The sequence below is a fragment of the Rattus norvegicus genome, chromosome 1, assembly GCF_021556685.1.
Source record: "Rattus norvegicus strain SHRSP/BbbUtx chromosome 1, alternate assembly SHRSP_T2T, whole genome shotgun sequence".
NCBI lineage: Eukaryota > Metazoa > Chordata > Mammalia > Rodentia > Muridae > Rattus > Rattus norvegicus.
Genome location: NC_141534.1, coordinates 140,156,300 through 140,175,113, shown reverse-complemented (window position 1 = coordinate 140,175,113; position 18,814 = coordinate 140,156,300). Strand labels below are relative to the sequence as shown.

Sequence of the window (18,814 nt, the reverse complement as noted above, 5' to 3'; positions counted from 1 at the left end):
TGGGATGTGGGGATAGGAGGATCATCATTGAGGAACAGAGAATGAGATTCCTGTCAGGCTGAGACCTGGAAGAGAGATTGGAGAATCATTGTGGGAGAACAGAGATTGGGACTCACAGTAGTCTGAGACCTGTTATGAAGCATGAGTGGAAAACCACTCACTTCCCTCCATCCCCTGTTGCAGGATAAGATGCGGGGCATTTCTGCCTGTAGAAACATTGGAAGTACGAGCTGAGAGTGGTACGGCATGTCTATAATCCTAGCACTTGGGAAGCCAAAGCAAGTGGATCAAGAATTTGAGGCCATCTTGGGCTATAGCCAGCCTGGAAAAAAATTATAAACAAATTAAAGACTCTGAAATAGCAACACCTGAAGAATGGCAGTGTTGGCCTGTTAAAACTTTTAAGATGTGTAAACGCAACCAAGCTTTGTCCTAAGCAATTTCTTGTCTGTGGAAACTGTACCATTTTGAGTCTTTGACATTTATAGTTCTATTTATCATGGAGGCCAATTGCCACTCTTCACACTTTCCTTTCAAAACATTTTTAGACGTTATCTCCCTGATTGGAGAAAATAACCCAGAGACAGTTCCAACCTTTCTTATTCCCGCCTCAGCGGGTATTAGGTATTTGGGCTGAAACTAACCCCACAGGCTGAAGTGGAGGCCTTCCATGGGTTTTCACCACTCTGCGGGGATTCCAGGAAGTACAAAGGGATGCAAAGAGGACTTTGAAAGCAGAAAACAATTCATTTCAGCTTGCATTGTTTTATTTAATTTTATTTTTCTTCATTTGGAGGCCAGAAGACAAAGTAGTGGGTTTCCCTGTAGTATATCATACTTATATACATACATTAGAAATTTGTTCTAATTTCTGTCTTTTAATATCACTTTCCTGGCTCAGGAGAAAACTAGAGTACCAGCAGAAAAGATACCATGGACTCTCTACTATGGATCCTTTTGAGTCATGTTTCACAGGCTCTGCACCTAGAAATAACCACAATTAACTTGGCAAATGTCCTAACATATCAAGCACTTGCTGAGCCCATCCCATTGGAAAGGGGAGAGAAAGGGATGGGTGCCTGGTACAGGTCAAAGACCCCAGAGGGTTCCATCCCCTTGTGCTCTCTTTTAACATCTTCCCATAAGCATCCATCCCCAACACAGATCATTATGTTCCTGGATGTACTTTCAGAACAGAAAAGCTGAATTTTAAATAAACATATATAACAACATCTGTATTAACTACATTTTGAAAATGGCGGGAGCCATGGGATAGGAGAGCCCTTAGGGAGAAGGGCAGAGAGCACAGGTGGCATCAAGGAGGAATGGAGCGGGAATATCTGCTTGTACTGATGGACAGAAAACAGAATAGAGGATGAGGCAGCATGGGAAAGGGGAATTAACACTAAAGAGTTTTGAGAAAGTCATACGGAAGCCTACTACTATAGAAGCTACCTAAAAATAAACATTATATACACATACATACCTATATATAAAGAACTGAAATGAAGTTAAGTTGGAAGGGGGCAACACCCCTTTCAGACACCATAGGCTATCCAATAAAAAGCTGGACACCAGATACGGGATACATCTTTTCCAGATGTTGGCCAGAGGAATCCCATAGAAGCCCCCACTAAAAAACAACACAGAGTACTTTCCATTGCTCTTGGTGACACCCCTCCCCACCAGAACATGATGGTAAGACCCTCTGCTAATGACACCATGTTTTAAAGGACAGAAATAAGATAGAATCCTGGCCAGCACATGAGTACTCAGTGTATGCCAGAAACCGCTCTATGTATTATCTACGAACTCCATCTGCATCCGACGGCATTACAACGTTGTTTTCAATAGCTTCGTTTGCAAATCAAAAGTAAAACTTGTTTACAAATGAGGAAACTGAGGTCAAAGAACCAGGCTACGTTCACACTTAAACCCACAATTCTCAAACCTCAGCAGTGCACCTGCCCCCACAGTACGTACGACACCACCCATTTGACGCAACATTCAAAAACATAGGCTCCAACGCCACTCTTTTAAAGCAAATTCATAGATTTAATGCAGTACTGGTTAATACTGATAGTCATATGGCTGACCTTTAAAAGTCATGTAGAAGCCCATTTAGGACAGTAGTTCTCAACCTTCCTAATGCTGCGACCCTTTATTACAGTCAGTCCCTCACGTTGTGACGACCCCCAATCATAAAATTATTTTCCTTGCTACTTCATAACTGTAATTTGGCTACAGTTATGAATCCTAATGTAAATATCTGATGCGCAGGATGTATTTTTGTTATTGCAAATTGAACATAATTAAAGCATCGTGATTAATTCCAAAGCAATATGTAATTATATATTGTAAACTGTTTACTTCTAATTACAAATAAGTGGAATTTTTGTCTTGAAGCATTGTGTGGCATGGGTAACAGTCTTAACAGTAAGGTACATTGCTACACTTTGCAACAGTATGCATAAAAGGCCAACATCAGTATAAAGGTGGAGATTGCTTCTTTCTCACCACATAAATTCTCAGGGCAGTCTCCCACAACAAGAGCATCTCCCACAACAAGTCTGCTTCTGTATTTAGACCTGACAATGAGTTGGAAAGGCCTATTTCACAAAGATACGTTGTTGGAAACGGACGAAGATTGTGCAGCACAGTCAATAGCATGGGGACTGCAAACACTTGGTCCAGAATTGTGTCACTGGCATCAGAGAGAAAACCGTTCTCAGCCACATCGCCGTTGCTCAACTCCTCCTCTGCTGTCTCGGGAGCATCTTCAGCGATGACAGTGAGTGGGCTTCTGGTTAAGTGCAAATGGGGTGTCAGGTAGATTTGGGTCAAAGAAATTCTGTCTGAAGTCATGTGCAAGTGTTCTTATCATCATAATCCTTTTGTCTGGTTCAATGTCATGTTCCTCAAAGAAAGCAGAAGAAGTAGGCAACATGTAAATTTTATTTTCGACTAATTTTTTTTCCAAAGCGGAAGCTCCATTTGAAATGATCGGATCTTTTCAGAGGCATGTTGCTTTTGGTCCTTGCCTTGATATTTAACTCATTCAAGATGGGAAAAGCATCAACCCAGGTAAAGCTACTTTCTACAATTCACTTTTAATTGACAATTTATTGAAGTTGTGCAATTCACAGTTCACCAAAAAGGGGTGTTGATCTTCAACCTTGTTTCCTGCTTTAAAACATTTTGAGTTCATCATGAAGTTCAAAAACACTTTTTAAAACTTGCCTCTCCACAATCACCTCCCTCCAGCATGAAACAGCAGAGCTTTGTCACGACCGACTCATTGCCCAGTTGTGAAAACAGCCAACTGTCTAAAGTGCTCCCCTGTAAAACACTGACAGCACTCAGGATGCTTTTCACTACTTCTTGTAAATCTTGTGGCAGTGTCTCCATTGCTAACATTTGCTGATGAATCATATGGTTGAGTTCCAATGACTTTCAGTGACTCATCCAGTCCCAGACATTGAAATCCAGATCGCTGTCCTAGCACAGCTAGAATACTGTCAAAACAAACAACACAAAGATATTTTCTTGAGGGATGTTAATGCTCTTTCAGAAGGGAACCAACTGTGTCAAATACACTGCATGCAGCAGTTTTCTCCAGAGGTTTACAAAAAGGAAACTCATCTTTAAAGTTGCCAACACATATATAAACCATTAACTATGAATAGTTTGCAATGTCTGTAGACTCGTCAAGCTAGATACTGAATCCTGGAGGTGGGGCAGACTTAATTTCCTGGAATGCCTGATCAAGAATATCAGCAGGTACGCCCGCCACCTTTTCCTCGGCGGACAGTCATTAGATAAGGAAACTTATACATTGAACAAAGTCTTTGGTTGCTGGCAAAAGTTACTCATGCAGTGGCATGAGGTTTCAGGCCCTGGTGGTTCTAAGTGCCACCAAACATGAAGCTTCAGTGGCCATTCTGTAATTCTTCAGTGTCACTGCCCACCAGTGTCAGGGCTGGCATTCTGGAGCCCGTCTGCTTTGCTTCTAAATCTGTTGGCATCCTTGCTGGCAAAGCTCGGGTGCTTGCTATCAATTGCAATTTCTCAGTTCCTGCTACAATTATTGAGGTAAAACCACACTGTAAAACCCTGTTTCTCCTCCTTAACATTCTTCTCTACACTATTGTTATGGGATGGTTTTATAATGGCTTTAATAAAACAAAAGATATATAGTTCATACATAAATACATATGTTCATATATATGTTGACAGTACATTCATAGTTCAGTCAATCCAGTCAATTAACTGGATTGGCTTTTTTTTTTACATACTTGTTACTATCACACAGGGGCTATATTCATATCAACCACAGAATAAGGCCAGGAGGTTTTGGTGCACACCTTTAATCCCAGCACTTTGGAGGCAGAAGCAGGCAGATCTCTGAGTTTAAGGGCAGCCCAGTCTACAGAGTTCCAGGACAGCCAACGCTACACGGAGAAAGCCCATCTCAAACACAAGACCTATCAGCTTCCAGATTAAGTTCCCATGATATAGATTTTTTTTGCAGATGTTGGTTTTATAGTACATGATTTTACATTTACCCATTTACTTACAATTATAATTCACATGTATTGATGAGGTTGGTGCTATGAGGCCATCACTCCAGGTCTGAGTCTGTAGATATGCCTACATGTGGGAAGACACACCTGGAGACAGGAAGCAGTGTCTCAGTTCCTAAGACCATCAGAAATGTTTTCTTCCCTAGGCGACCCCTGTAAAGGGGGTCGAGACCCCCAGATTGAGAACCTCTTATTTGGCAAACTAGTCAAGTAGGCACATTAAGTCCTTCTAAAATCATCTTGTATCACATTTTCAAATAGTCACTTGACTGTCATCAAACTTCTACACTGTTTAAAAATAACACCTGAATATGTACATACGAGGTTTAGGGACTGAACAGGTTCAAGTTGGGAATATACATGTATATACATACACATACACTTGCAAAAACAAAGGAGAGACCATGAATTTGAAGTAGAGTGGGGAGAGGTGTATGGAATGGTTTGGAGGAAGGAAGAGGGAGGAAGAAATGTTGTAATTATATTCACAAACATCTTTAAAAGTTAAAAAAAACAACAACACAGAAACCTGGGGCTCCAGAGACACTCAGTAGTTGGTGAAGAGGACGTACTGCTTTAGAGAGGACCCAGGTTTGGCTCCCAGTACCCACACCACGTATCTTCACAATTGCCTTTAATCCAGCTCCAAGAGATCGATCCAACTCCCTCTTCTGGCCTCCATGGGTAGCAACACACATGTGGCAAACAAATGGAGAAAAGTATTCATACACATGAAGAATAAATCATAAAAAGAAAAAAGTGGAAGCCTGGGCTGGAGATGGCTCAACAACTGAGAGTACTTGTTCTTGCAGAGGACCCAGTTTCAATTCCCAATGCCCACATGGTACGTCACAACCAACTGTAACTCCAATTTCAGGGTACCCAACTCTCTCTTCTAACCTCTGAGGACACCAGACACGCATGTGATACACATATATGAAGGCAAAACTCATACACATAAAAATAAAGCTAAGGACAAAGCTTAGAAATCTAACTAGTGGTGTCAAACTAATTCTAGAAATGGTGATATGGGCTAAATGTGTTACCCCCAAAACCTGTGTTGTATCTTTAGACCCAGGGTAACAGCTTTTGGAGGTGGGGTCTTCTGAGAGGTCGTTGTGGGTAGAGCCCTTACAGGAGATCGTGCTAGTACCTGATCTCAGACTTCCTCCCTCCAGAACTATAATAAATGTCTCGTTGTTTGTAAGCGGTCCAGCCAATAGTATTTGTAACAGCAGCTCGAGCTGACTAAGACAGATGGATTCAATTCTCCCTACATTCTTGCCTTCCAGTAACCTGATAACAGGCAGTGCTAAGCGTTGATGTTTTTCAGCCAAGACTCTCCCATTTGCAGAAAGCCCTGGCTCTAACTGTGTTTTCTTTTTTATTCTCCCTACGAGTCTACAGGACTTTCAAATCTTATTCCACAGGTAAAGTGCTTGCTGTACAAGCATGAGGAAATGAGTTCAGATCTGCGGCACCCAGGTTCACATACACATGCCAGATGCAGTGGCACGTGCCTGTGGTCCCAGCACCGGGAGGTAGAAACACAGAGATGCCAGCCCTGGCCCCACAGTCTGACCAGTCAGCCAAGCCCTAGGTCAGTGAGACACCATCTCGTATAATAAGATGGAGAGAAACTAAGACAGGCATGTGACATCAACCTTAAAGGCCCAGTCTTCATCCTCCTGCAGTCACACACATCAGTCACCAAGGTCTCTCTGCAACCCATAGACCGGGTCTGGCAGAGATGGGCTTCTCAGTCCTGTGGGAACTCTTTCTTCCCCAGTTCCCCAGACATTTAGACTTCTCAGATGGTATGTCCAAGACACCTCCATTATCTTGGAGGGTTTTTGAGGCTTCCCTGCCCCTCAAAACAAACGAAACCCACCTTTCCTCTTAACTCCTGCTTCTGTCTCCATTTTTGGCAAGTTTTCTTAATCAGGTTTGTATATCTCAGAAGCTGCCAGGGGCCACCGTGGGTCATTTTGCTCTTTCTAGCTTAGTTAGATTCCTAAAAGAAAATCACATTCAGCCTTCTCAGTCCAGGACCTCACAGGGTGAGAGCCCAGCACCCAGGAATGTACCTGACAGCTGCTACCCAGTAGCTGAGAAAGATGCAGAGGAGAGGGCCTTGGAGCCCAGATGGCTTGAAGAGTCACACACACCCTGTCCCAGCACGTGACAGCTGGTAGCCCTCCCTTTCTTTCCTCCCTTCCTGATTTCACTTTGCATGGTCTGTGAGCCCACTCACCTGTGGAGCCTCCTTGGAGATACCTAAGGAAGGGAGGAGCAAGGAGCCTCAGGGGCAGCTACTGCTATGCTTTGAGCCTGGCTCTTCCTAGAAGGACCTGCCTCCAAGCCAGACCAAGGATGGTCTCTCTTAGTTGAGGTCTCTCTTCTACACAGAGCTAGCAGGGGTTTGGCATACCTTTGTTGGGGTAGGACCACTAAGTAGGAGCCATTTCCAAAGTCAACACCCTTTAGGCTGGTTAACCTCTAAACCGTTTTGTTTTTTTTTTTTTGAAAGTGAAACCCAACTTTATTTTTTTTAACAGTTCAATAATAAAACTATAAAAAATATACTCTAATTGTATCTTGTTACTTTTTTTTTCATCTTTATTAACTTGAGTATCTCTTATTTACATTTCAATTGTTATTCCCCTTCCTGGTTTCCAAGCCAAGATCCCCCAGCCCCTCCCCCTTCCCTTCTCATGGGTGTTCCCCTCCCCATCCTCCCCCCATTACCGCCCTCCCCCCCAACAATCACGTTCACTGAGGGTTCAGTCTTAGCAGGACCCAGGGCTTCTCCTTCCACTGGTGCTCTTACTAGGATATTCATTGCTACCTATGAGGTCAGAGTCCAGGGTCAGTCCATGTATAGTCTTTAGGTAGTGGCTTAGTCCCTGGAAGCTCTGGTTGCTTGGCATTGTTGTTCATATGGGGTCTCAAGCCCCTTCAAGCTCTTTCAGTCCTTTCTAAGATTCCTTCAACTGGGGTCCCGTTTTCAGTTCAGTGGTTTGCTGCTGGCATTCGCCTCTGTATTTGCTGTATTCTGGCTGTGTCTCTCAGGAGCGATCTACATCCAGTTCCTTTCAGCCTGCACTTCTTTGCTTCATCCATCTTATCTAGTTTGGTGGCTGTATATGTATGGGCCACATGTGGGGCAGGCTCTGAATGGGTGTTCCTTCTGCCTCTGTTGTAAACTTTGCCTCTCTCTTCCCTGCCAAGGGTATTCTTGTTCCCCTTTTAAAGAAGGAGTGAAGCATTCACATTTTGGTCATCCTTCTTGAGTTTCATGTGTTCTGTGCATCTAGGGTAATTCGAGCATTTGGGCTAATAGCCACTTATCAATGAGTGCATACCATGTGTGTTTTTCTGTGACTGGGTTACCTCACTCAGGATGATATTTTCCAGTTCCAACCATTTGCCTATGAATTTCATAAAGTCGTTGTTTTTGATAACTGAGTAATATTCCATTGTGTAGATGTACCACATTTTCTGTATCCATTCCTCTGTTGAAGGGCATCTGGGTTCTTTCCAGCTTCTGGCTATTATAAATAAGGCTGCGATGAACATAGTGGAGCACGTGTCTTTTTTATATGTTGGGGCATCTTTTGGGTATATGCCCAAGAGAAGTACAGCTGGATCCTCAGGTAGTTCAATGTCCAATTTTCTGAGGAACCTCCAGACTGATTTCCAGAATGGTTGGTGGGTTGCAATCCCACCAACAATGGAGGAGTGTTCCTCTTTCTTCACATCCTCGCCAGCATCTGCTGTCACCTGAGTTTTTGATCTTAGCCATTCTCACTGGTGTGAGGTGAAATCTCAGGGTTGTTTTGATTTGCATTTCCCTTATGACTAAAGATGTTGAACATTTCTTTAGGTGTTTCTCAGCCATTCGGCATTCCTCAGCTGTGAATTCTTTGTTTAGCTCTGAACCCCCGTTTTTTAATAGGGTTATTTGGCTCCCTGCAGTCTAACTTCTTGAGTTCTTTGTATATTTTGGATATAAGCCCTCTATCAATTGTAGGATTGGTAAAGATCTTTTCCCAATCTTTTGGTTGTCGTTTTGTCCTAACAACAGTATCCTTTGCCTTACAGAAGCTTTGCAGTTTTATGAGATCCCATTTGTCGATTCTTGATCTTAGAGCATAAACCATTGGTGTTTTGTTCAGGAAATTTTCTCCAGTGCCCATGTGATCAAGATGCTTCCCCACTTTTTCTTCTATTAGTTTGAGTCTATCTGGTTTGATGTGAAGGTCCTTGATCCACTTGTACTTAAGCTTTGTACAGGGTGATAGCCATGGATCGATCTGCATTCTTCTACATGCTGACCTCCAGTTGAACCAGCATCATTTGCTGAAAATGCTATCTTTTTTCCATTGGATAGTTTTGGCTCCTTTGTCAAAAATCAAGTGACCATAAGTGTGTGGGTTCATTTCTGTAACCTCTAAACCTTATTCTACATCTATCTATAGTGGGTCTCTCCTCAGGAACTTGGTGGCCAAGTTTTCTATCTCTATCCCATGAAACCTCTCTGTTCACTCATTCACCACCACCACCACCATCATCATCCTTTGTCATCCCCTACATGCACTAAAACAAGAGTCTAGAACTCTCGATTTCCATTCCTTCAGCATCTTCTACAAAGTTCATGCATGCACATCTTCCTCCAGGGGTCCTTCTGCCCTTTCCAATCCTAAGCTCCATCCACCTCCGAAGACACTGTGTGAAAGACTGGCCATATTTTAGACAAAAAGAGTTCATGCCTGATGACCCCCAATTTCCCCAAACTTCAGCCCCTGGATAGTGGCTCTCACCTGAACGCTGGTGCCTTGATTCAGTTTTGTTCATCTTTGGAGGACAGGGGTTCAAGAGTCCCTTTGTCATTTGTCAGTTGCTAAGGATGAATGGGAACTCTGTAGTGCTATGCTGAAGTGACTTTTTCATGGCTCAACAACCTACTCTGGTTCCTTCCTGATGCTCATCCAGGAACTAGGCTGCCTTTCTCAGCGGCCCCCAAGGCCTCTCCTCAATGCCTCGTCTCTCTTCAAAGACTGGGTTCATTTCAGAGTTCTGAAGAATTTACTTTCCTAGAAAAAAGTATTGGGTCCTGTCCTTGGCCAGTTTCCATCTTTACATGAATGCCCGGGCAGCTGAGAGAGTAAATCTGACTTGGAGGGTGGTAACTTTCTAAATGAGATCCAGATACCTCCTTTGGGAATCTGTTACCCCAGATCATGGTTTGCTCTTTCCAAGTGAAAAAATCATGCAGTAAGTCTTTCTGAGTCTCCCCCTCTTGCAGTGACCTTGACTGAAGACTTCTCAAATTACCCACTGGATCACCTTCTGTCTTAGGACTATTCCAGAGTCACCAGCTCCATCACTGTGATACCCAGTGGCTAAAGTCCTCTCTTTCTTCTAAGTGCCAGCCTTATCCAACAGAGTTATCATATGGTGACATACATCTACAACAGCTGCTAAGGCAGAAAGCTTGCTGTAGAAGGGTACTCTTTAGGCCCCTCTTCATAGAATTCATAAGGGGAACTTCCAGGATTTCAGACTTTTAGAGTCCTTAATCACTAAAGTTCAATGTTCCCAAATGGGCATTTAGAAGTTTTAAAAGAGAATGCTCTCGTTCAACCAATAAACTCTTACGGATGGGTCAAGTCCATTCTGAATCCGTAGAGTGGTACTGACCTTGAGACTAAGACAACAGTGAGGCCCAGGAACAGCAAAGCAAACTGGAAGGGTAAAGGCCCAGCACTTCCAACAGACTCGCTTGCTGTTCGGGGGCAAATGGCCCAGGGGCCAGGGAGATTTCTTCTCCTGTGGAGCCAACAGTTGGAATTCACATAAACTGTCTGAGGTCATTTCCTTCAGTATTGATATGGAGAGAAGATGCTGATACTCCAGTGACCATTGGGAGCTTCCCTCATAGTAAGAGAATGCTTCCCACCCAAAGTTGTACATAAGGCCTTCTCCCAGGACCTGTATGCTATGTATCCAGAGGGAACTGAAGTTGTAGGTGGAATCTCAGTTGACTATCTGTTAACCTTGATATCAGGAGATTAACTGGATGGGCCAGGATAAGCCCATTGTGATTACAAGAGCCCTCAAAGGGGAGGGGAGTTTGGCAAGGCCTGTCAGAAGTCAAGGCCAAATCTGAAGTGCTAGCTTTGAAAAGGAATGAAAAAGCTAGGAGCCAAAAGATGTAGGTGGCCTCTAAAAAGGGAGGAGGGGACACGCAAGACAGCAAGCTTCTCCCTTGGAGCCTCCTGAAGGAGCACAATATGGCTCATATTTGCATGACATCCCAGGGAGATGTTCTCAAGCCTCTGAACTCCGGAACTAGAAGATAATGGATTTCTACTGTTTCGGCCCATGATATTTTGTTCCAGTGGACATAAATGAATTTACCATCTTCCATGGGGATTTTTTCACCTCCTTCAAAGAATTCCCTCCTGGAAGGAGGAGAGAGGCTTCAAAGACCAAGAAGGTAAAGAAGGCTCAGGAAATTCATAAAACTTAGAAGACTTGAAAAGCTCACAAGTTATAGGATCCACAGTACCTTTCGAGATTATAAAAGCAGCATAGGTACTTTCTCCATCAGAAGTACCTGCAGTCCTCCAGGTAGCTTGGTATCCACACTGGGGTGGGCTTTTTGGTGAGGCAGCTGCTTTTGAGTGCTTCTCTAAGTAACCCCAATAAACTCATTGGTTCACCAAGCTAGACTTGGGTAGAATCATTTTAGCTTGGATGCTTTATCGGTGGCAAAAATACATGTGCGCGTACATCTGCCTAGGGAAAAATCACAGCCTGATCCCTCCATCCATTCTGCAACCTCCCATCAGCAATTAATGCTTCTCACCCATCACTCTGTGTCCCCTGACTCTTGAAACATGGAGCCTTTGTTACCAACCCCATCAATGGAGACAGAGCCCTCATATCAAATTTGTAAGCGCACAAGAAAAATGGATGCCTGATGTCCTCTGTTTACAGGGAGCTGGCTGTCTGGAAAGTCTTATAATTCTAAACAAAACTGTTTCCAGTGTTCTTACATCCCAACTACTAAGTGGCTACCCAGAGATTCAAAGCCAAATGGACCTCATCCTTTCCTGTAAGGAATTCACTGTCTAGTTGGAAAAGGAAACACAGAAATACCAGAATTCTTGTTTCCCTAAGTGAGGCCGGAGTTGAGGTAACTCATTCTGTCTGTGTTACTGATACTACTTCAACTCTGTACCTTTGGAGCAATGATAACGGGTCGTTAGCTCACCTGCATGAGAGTATTTACCTTAACGAGTATTTCTGAGTCACAGCACAAACACAGTCATTGAAAGATCTTTTCATATTCTGCTTTATGTTATATGGTTTTTATACTTTTGTTAAAAAGAAGGTTCTAGTAGCAGGAAGCAGTGGGGGTGGGGTATGAGTGCTTAAGGACAGAGTCACCAACTTGGCCCTTGGTCTCAGGGGTCTTCTCTTTCCTTCCTGAGTCTCAAAACATTTCAAATTCCTTTATATTCTTTCGGCAGATGGCTAGGACAGACTTGTACTCAAGTTGTTCCCTCTGCTTTTATTGTTTAGCTTAAGCAAGATTGCCACTAGGACTTGGAGACAAATATATATACAACAGGGAAAGCTTGCTGACAGGAAAATTCACCTACATGCCTCCTCTTGTGTAGAACACTGACTGTTGAAATACCCAATTGGCAAGAGACCAAGATCAGTAGGCAACTGTTGTGAGTTTTAGATGCAAAATCCAAAAAAACATCTAATTTTTAAAGGAGTTCAGGGCTGCCTGTTTCTACCTTAATCTAGCAAGGTGAAAGCAGACGTGTAAAGTTCTATCTAGTTGACAAACTCAATACAATCATATGAGATTATGCGTAAACTATCTGGGAGGCAAGCAGCAGATTTTACCTGGGTGTCTGACTTAGTCTGTGTTTCTACATCCAATTCATAAAACCATTGCCAAGACCTGGCAAGGAAGGGCTCTAGTAGCGCCAAAGATTTCAAAATCATTGCACTTACTGAGAGCTAGCAAAAGACACTGAGAGCAATTATGAGAGTGAAAAATTAAATGTGCCGTTGTGCTGGGGTTGTAGTTTAGCAGTGCCACACTTGGCTCAGTGCGTGCCATGGCCTGGGACCCGATCCCAAAACTGCAAGGAAAAAAACCTCTTTGTTACTTTCAAGTTCTCAGGTTTTCAGAGCATCTGTCGGAGTTGATATTGAGAAGTGTCGATGTCCTTCAGTCTATTGTTCCTCCTCTTTCACCAATGTTGCTGAAGCTCAATGGGAAGGGACAGTGGTTCCCCCACACAGATACTTTCCTACTACATTCAATGTCTCTTGGCTTCCAGTTCCATATGATTCAAGGCTGTGCAAATCTGAAAACCTAAGAAAGCATAGCAAACAGGCTCTGGGTAAAATGCAGAGCCCATCTGAAGGATCCCTCCAAATGAGGAACGGGGAAGAGTATATCAACAGTCAAGTCTACAACTCAGAGCAGCTTACAAATGTTCTCCTGAGAAAGACATGACACAGGCATTCAAGGAAAGCATCTAAGCAGCAGACAGAGTGTGGGAGGAAGTCCGTGATACAGACAGCAAATTCCACAATGCAGCAGACCTTTCCCATGTACCTGGAGGGTATGTGCAGAGGCATAGGCCCGAAGTATAAAACACCGTTGGGACCAGACTATGGTGGGTCTCCTAAAACTGAGCTAGAGAGATAGGACTTTATTCTGTCAGCAGTGGGAAGCCACTGGAGACTTTGGGAGCAAAAATGAAGTGTTCCTTCTAAGAGAGGCCTGAAAAAAACAACAGCAGAATCTGTGGGATAAGTGGTCCGGTGGGAAAGTCTGAAGGCAGAAAGGTCTAAACACCACCCCTCAACAAACAGCCATGTTCCCCAGAGGCGGAGACTGGGCTTTAATTCGGGAACCGGGATGTTAGTTATAATCAGCTAGGTGGTGAGGGTATCTCTAAACTAGATTGGGCTGTAAAGTCAATCGCTGATGTCTTTGTGAGAAGCCCACAAAGACAAATACAGAGAGAGGAGAAGAGAACACTGTGGGCCATGGGGGCAATTAAAGCAACATACCCACAAAAGAAGGGACCCACGGGACTACTAGCAGCCACCAAAAGCTAGGAAAGAGATTTGACATGACTTTCCTTCAAAGATCCCTGAAGGCACTGGCCCTGTCAGTAACCTTGATTTTAGACTTCTGGTCTCCAGAACCAGGAGAGAAGAAGTATGAGATCTGGATCTGTTCATTTTGTGAATCCTTTTGACAGCAAACCTAGGTCACTAATACACAAACAAACGAAGAACCAAGCTGAGGTTCGGGGTATGATACCTGAGACAAATCTCTATTTTTAAGTCCCAGAAACAGCAAGGTTTGAAAACTGGGAATCACTGAAGATTCAAGCCAGCTTTTCAAGCAAGTTACAACTCACAAATTCTCGTCTCCCTCAGAATCCAGCTAAGCAGTGAGCCTTAAAGACACTATGGCTGCTCAAGATGCGATGAGACATGGAGGAGCTTGGCCTCCCAGACTTGGGTCTACAAGCATCGCAGAGGTCCCTGGCAATGTTAACCAGAGAAAAAGTTTCATGATGCAAGCCAAGATATCTTGACTCTCCGGCTGCCACACATTCCTTAGGGAAGAGACTCGACTCTCTCTCTTGGATGGCCCATAGAGCAGAAAAGCCAAAAGGAAGTTCCCCCCCACCAACCAGCCAGCTAGAAGCAGGAATTTTCTAAGAGTAACCCAAAGGGGAGGTGAACACAAAGGGGAAAAATAATCTATCCCTGTCGATGCTCAAGCTCACCTGGAAATAAGAGGGGCATCTTTCTATGGCTCCCACTTTGCCCACTCAGGGAGGCAAGAGGAAGCCGTCCTTGGCTTCTCTTCTGCCATCAGGAGTCAAGAAGCAGTCCTAGTCATAGGGCAGCAGGATACATGCTCCCACCCCAGAGACTGAGCAGGGGACAAAGTCTATTAGGCAGCTGGAGTCACCTACCTAGAGCAGTCCCTCCCTCCCCATCAACCCCTGCACGCCTTCGCGAGAACTCTCAACCACACCCTGAACAGCTGCCAGAAAAGGAAGTCTCACATTGTCTCTTCAAGAGAGAAAAGCCCTCAAACAATAATCCAGTCCGCAAAGCAGCAGTCCTTCCCCTTGTACCCCACAAGAAGACCAACAGAGTCAACTAACCTGGTCCCTCAGGGCCTCCCAGAGACTGAACCACCAACAAAAGAGTGAGCACAGACTGGGCCTAGTCCTCCCCACTCTGCTGCCACACTGCACACAGGTAGCAAAAGTGCAGCTCGGTCTTCATGCGGGGCCCCCCAACAACTGAAGCAGGGGCTATCCCTGACTCTGTTGCCTGTCTGTGGATCCCATTCCTCAAACTGGGCTGCACTGTCTGGCCCCAGTGGGAGAGGATGAGCCTAGTCCTGCAGTGACCGATGTGCCAGGGTAAGTTAATGCCAGGTTGGGGAGTTGGGGAGCTCCCCCTCCTCAGAGGAGAATGGGGAAGGGAGTAGGGTGGGAGTTGAGGGGGAGGGGCTATGATTGGAATGCAAAGTGAATAAATAAGTTAATGAACAAAGAGGAAAAAGAACAAAACACTTTGTCCTCTAGTTTTAGGTCTCTTGATGGTGTGGTCACCTCTAGCCATGGTACTGACATCTGATCCGTGCTCTCCCAGGGGAGCAGTGCTCCCTCGAGTCAGCACTTAGTCTCCTATCTCCCCTCTGCCCCCACCGACACCACCACCACCAAAAATGCCACTTACATCATCTAAAAAAGAGGTACTCGCTGGCGCCTCCCTTCCACATCCCCTCCAACTAAAGTGGGCACCACTGGAGGGAGCGACTTTTAACAGATGGAGGGCAGAATCAGGGTGTGAGCATCCTTGCAAGTCACTCTGAGTGCGCCGTCCACTTGATAAACTTCCTCAGAAGGAAAATATGACCTTGGAAGTTTTCTTTTCCAGGAGCACCACTTCCGGGAACATGCTTTGTCCTTCTACCCTAGAAATGCTGCTTCTTCTAGAAACGTCTGTTGAGAAAACAAGGTGGGTGTGCACGATTTGACCACAAGGATAATCGTGGTAGTCTCTCATATAATAGAAAATAAGGCCCTAGTGTCCACATATGCCACCCGGCAGGTCATTTTTAAGTCATTTCTGGATTACTTACATACTAGGACTTTCTCTTCTAAAAAGTTACAGCCTGGAAAGGAAGCCTAGTGATTCATTAGCAGGGCGGAAAGTGCACCTTTCCCAGAGTGTTCTTTGTCAGTTACTGCATTTTGAACTGCTTGGACCTTAGGTTTAAAGGAGGTGGGTAAAATTTAAGGGATGTTGAATACAGAAACGTTTTCCAGAAATTATCAAGCGAGAAAGATATCTTTGCAGAATAACACAGAACCTGGTAATGCCATTCCTACCCCTACCACACACACATATACCACCATCACCACCCCAATTTTTATTTTGAGGAAAGGAACAAAGGCCTGGAAAGAAATTAAGGCTTAACAGTACCAGATGTGTCCAACATGCCACCCAAGGGCCACATGCATCCCAGGATATGAATGCAGCACGGTTGGAATTATAGGCAACCCATAAACACTTCCCTACATGTTCTACAAGGAGCATGCAATGGAGATAGGGCAGTCGATAAACATCCATTTTCATTCCTTAAATGTCCTCCCACCTCGAGGCTTCGGCTCTGTGCATTCTCCCTTCCCGCCTTGGGTAAACTTCTACAAGAAGCAGAGAAGACTGCCTCCCCTCTAGCCCCACCACCACACTCAGGCTCTGCCCCAAGTCCTGCCCTCCTCCTCCCCCCAACCACCAGCTATTTTCCCAAAACCGGTCTGAGACACACCACCTATCCCATCCCAATGTTGCCAAATCCACCAGGGCTCTCGGGCTTCCTCTTACCATGTGCACTTACATCTGTGTTCAGACATTAATTTAGCAACCACGGTGTGTGAGAGACATGCTGCTCCGTATCTTGGGAGACAAGGAGCTCGTTCACCCACTGGTAGGAGAGTGGGTACTCGGCCCTTCTGAGGCATACGAAGAATTAGTTCCCTTATGCAGAACCCGTGCTCTCCTGGATTCCCCCCATCAAGCTACCTACCTCCCCACTTCCTCTGCTTCTGGTCTTGTGCCTTAACTTCCCCCGCCTCCATACTCTGGTCCCCAGGAATCTGCCTTTGCTCTTGCCCTCTTGTTAAGGAAGGCCCTGGACACAGAGACCCACCAAAAAGCTACCCTGTCCTCAAAAGAACAGTGCCTCCGTGACCATCTCTCTCCAGGTCACAAGAGACTTGTATCAACTCTGGTCTCCACCTGCCAACTCAGGTTTTATTTTTTTACTTTTTTAAGACAATGGCACCTTATCCTCCCTCACCTCGCTCGGCATATGTGATAACCTCCCCTCGAGGCTTCTCTTCTCGCCCTACTCCACTGCCAAAAAGCCTTCCTTCTCCTTTGTCCCCACATTCCTGACCTCACTTAGATCTGTCTCCTACAGGCAGGGCCCATGAGTTGCGTCTGGCGTGCCCCACCTATACCCTTCCACCTGCCCAGCTGCTCACCAGAGTCTACGGGATAAAATCCAGAGTGAAGCAACCCCATTCCCTTCCCTCCTAGTTTTCTCTGTGAACATCCCCTCCCTTGTTCCCCCAAGTTCAGCCACTCTCATCTCTGTGCCTAAGCCTAAGCCAGGCTCCCCAAGCGTAGCAGTGAGTCCTTTCTCCACAGCCCCCCGCCTGGATGTATTCTTTCTTCTCCAGGATCTGGCTTAGGATGGGCACAGGCATAGATGGCCCTCTGTCATTCTGTCATAGTCAGGGTATAGTGATCAGTTCGACTGAAGTGACAAACTGAACCTGGGCTTTTCTTCCAAGTCAACTTTCGGGGCTGGGGGTGAGGACACAGCTGTTCTGAGCAGATAAGTCATCCTGGCCCGCCCTCTTGGCACAAGGCTTGGCCTGGGCCATGTACCAGTAGCAGTTATCACCAGAATAGGAAGCTTGTACTAGGCTGACTCCACGGCTGCAGCTCTCTAGGTCTGAACACATGGCAGGCCTGAGGGGAAAGCTTCTGTCGAAGTTTCTTTGTTCACATCCCCTCACTTAGGAGGCAGCTGCTCCTGTGTGTCCCTTTACATTCAGTTCAGCCCAAGGCAGCAAAGAGACCTAGTCCCCAAAGTCACAAAATAGTCTGTAAGGCCTTGATCTATACCAGGAGAGAAGGGAGGTGAAGTCTCTGGCAGGAGACCCCCTCCAAAAGTGCCCAGGACTGACATGCGAGGGGGTGACTAGCACGGGTGAGCCCTGTGTTCTGAACCTCATTCCCAGAGTGCCTTGAGCCCAAAGACTTTTTTTCAAAAGTTCAATCTCCAAATGAGGCCTTACGAAGCCACTGTATTTTTACGTGTGCTTTTCAAAAAGAAGGGCCTCCATCTCTTAAGATGCCCTCTGCAGGTCTTGATCTAGGGCGGACGGCATTGCAGAGGCTCCTAGGGGTGTTGAAGGCTATGGCAGCCTCTTCTCCAGCCCTCCCTAGGATGCTCTCCACCCCAGCTCACAGGAGTGAAACACTAAGAAGCCAGCAACTCATGCTGCAAGGCTGCCAAGATCTGTCAGTGGCCAGCTTCCCAGAGGTGGGGCACATGGGTGCTGGGCAAAAGGCAACTTTTTAAACCCGGCACTGAACTCTCCATAGAGCCCGGCCCCTTCTCTGCAGGCGGCAGGAACTCAGCTGTCTGCCTGGAAGTATATGAGCCATGGCAAACAGTGAGAAAGAGCTGGGGAAGGGCTGTGTTAAGGCCAAATCCCAACACCACAGACCTCCACTGCCCAGCGCACTAGGATTCCCATATCAGAGTTTCCTTTAGCAAGACTTTTGATAAGGCGGTGACCACCCTGAAACCTGTAATGGGAATTGTCATTAAGTGGATTGAGCATTTCCAGTGATTCAACTGCCGGGACCCCACTGTGATCTGGACCCACAACCCTGAGGACCTGAGATGCCACCTGGCTATAGAACCAGGCTGCCAGCCACTGAGAACTTTGACAACATTCCGATGGCAGTTGGGAGAAAAAAACTGTCACACAGCCAAGCTCCAAGGCAGCACAATCCACAGGCCTAGTCAAAGTGCAGCTGTGTGCTCGAGGGGAAGACATAGACAGCTA

At 45.4% G+C, this 18,814-nt stretch overlaps 1 long non-coding RNA gene across 2 annotated transcripts; it reads right to left on the bottom strand.

Annotated features, from left to right (window-relative positions):
* Nucleotides 1-761: 761 nt before the first annotated feature.
* On the bottom strand, nt 762-14,618 carry LOC148007732 (uncharacterized). 2 transcript variants are annotated; one of them, XR_015647158.1, is made up of 4 exons: nt 14,429-14,618; nt 6,475-6,597; nt 4,578-4,670; nt 762-3,515 (listed from the first exon to the last, which is right to left on the bottom strand). It is a non-coding gene; the product is annotated as an uncharacterized LOC148007732 (long non-coding RNA). The 2 variants fall into 2 exon arrangements; XR_015647155.1 differs by lacking the exon at nt 14,429-14,618 and having other exon boundaries at nt 6,475-6,906.
* Between the last annotated feature and the right edge of the window lie 4,196 nt (nt 14,619-18,814).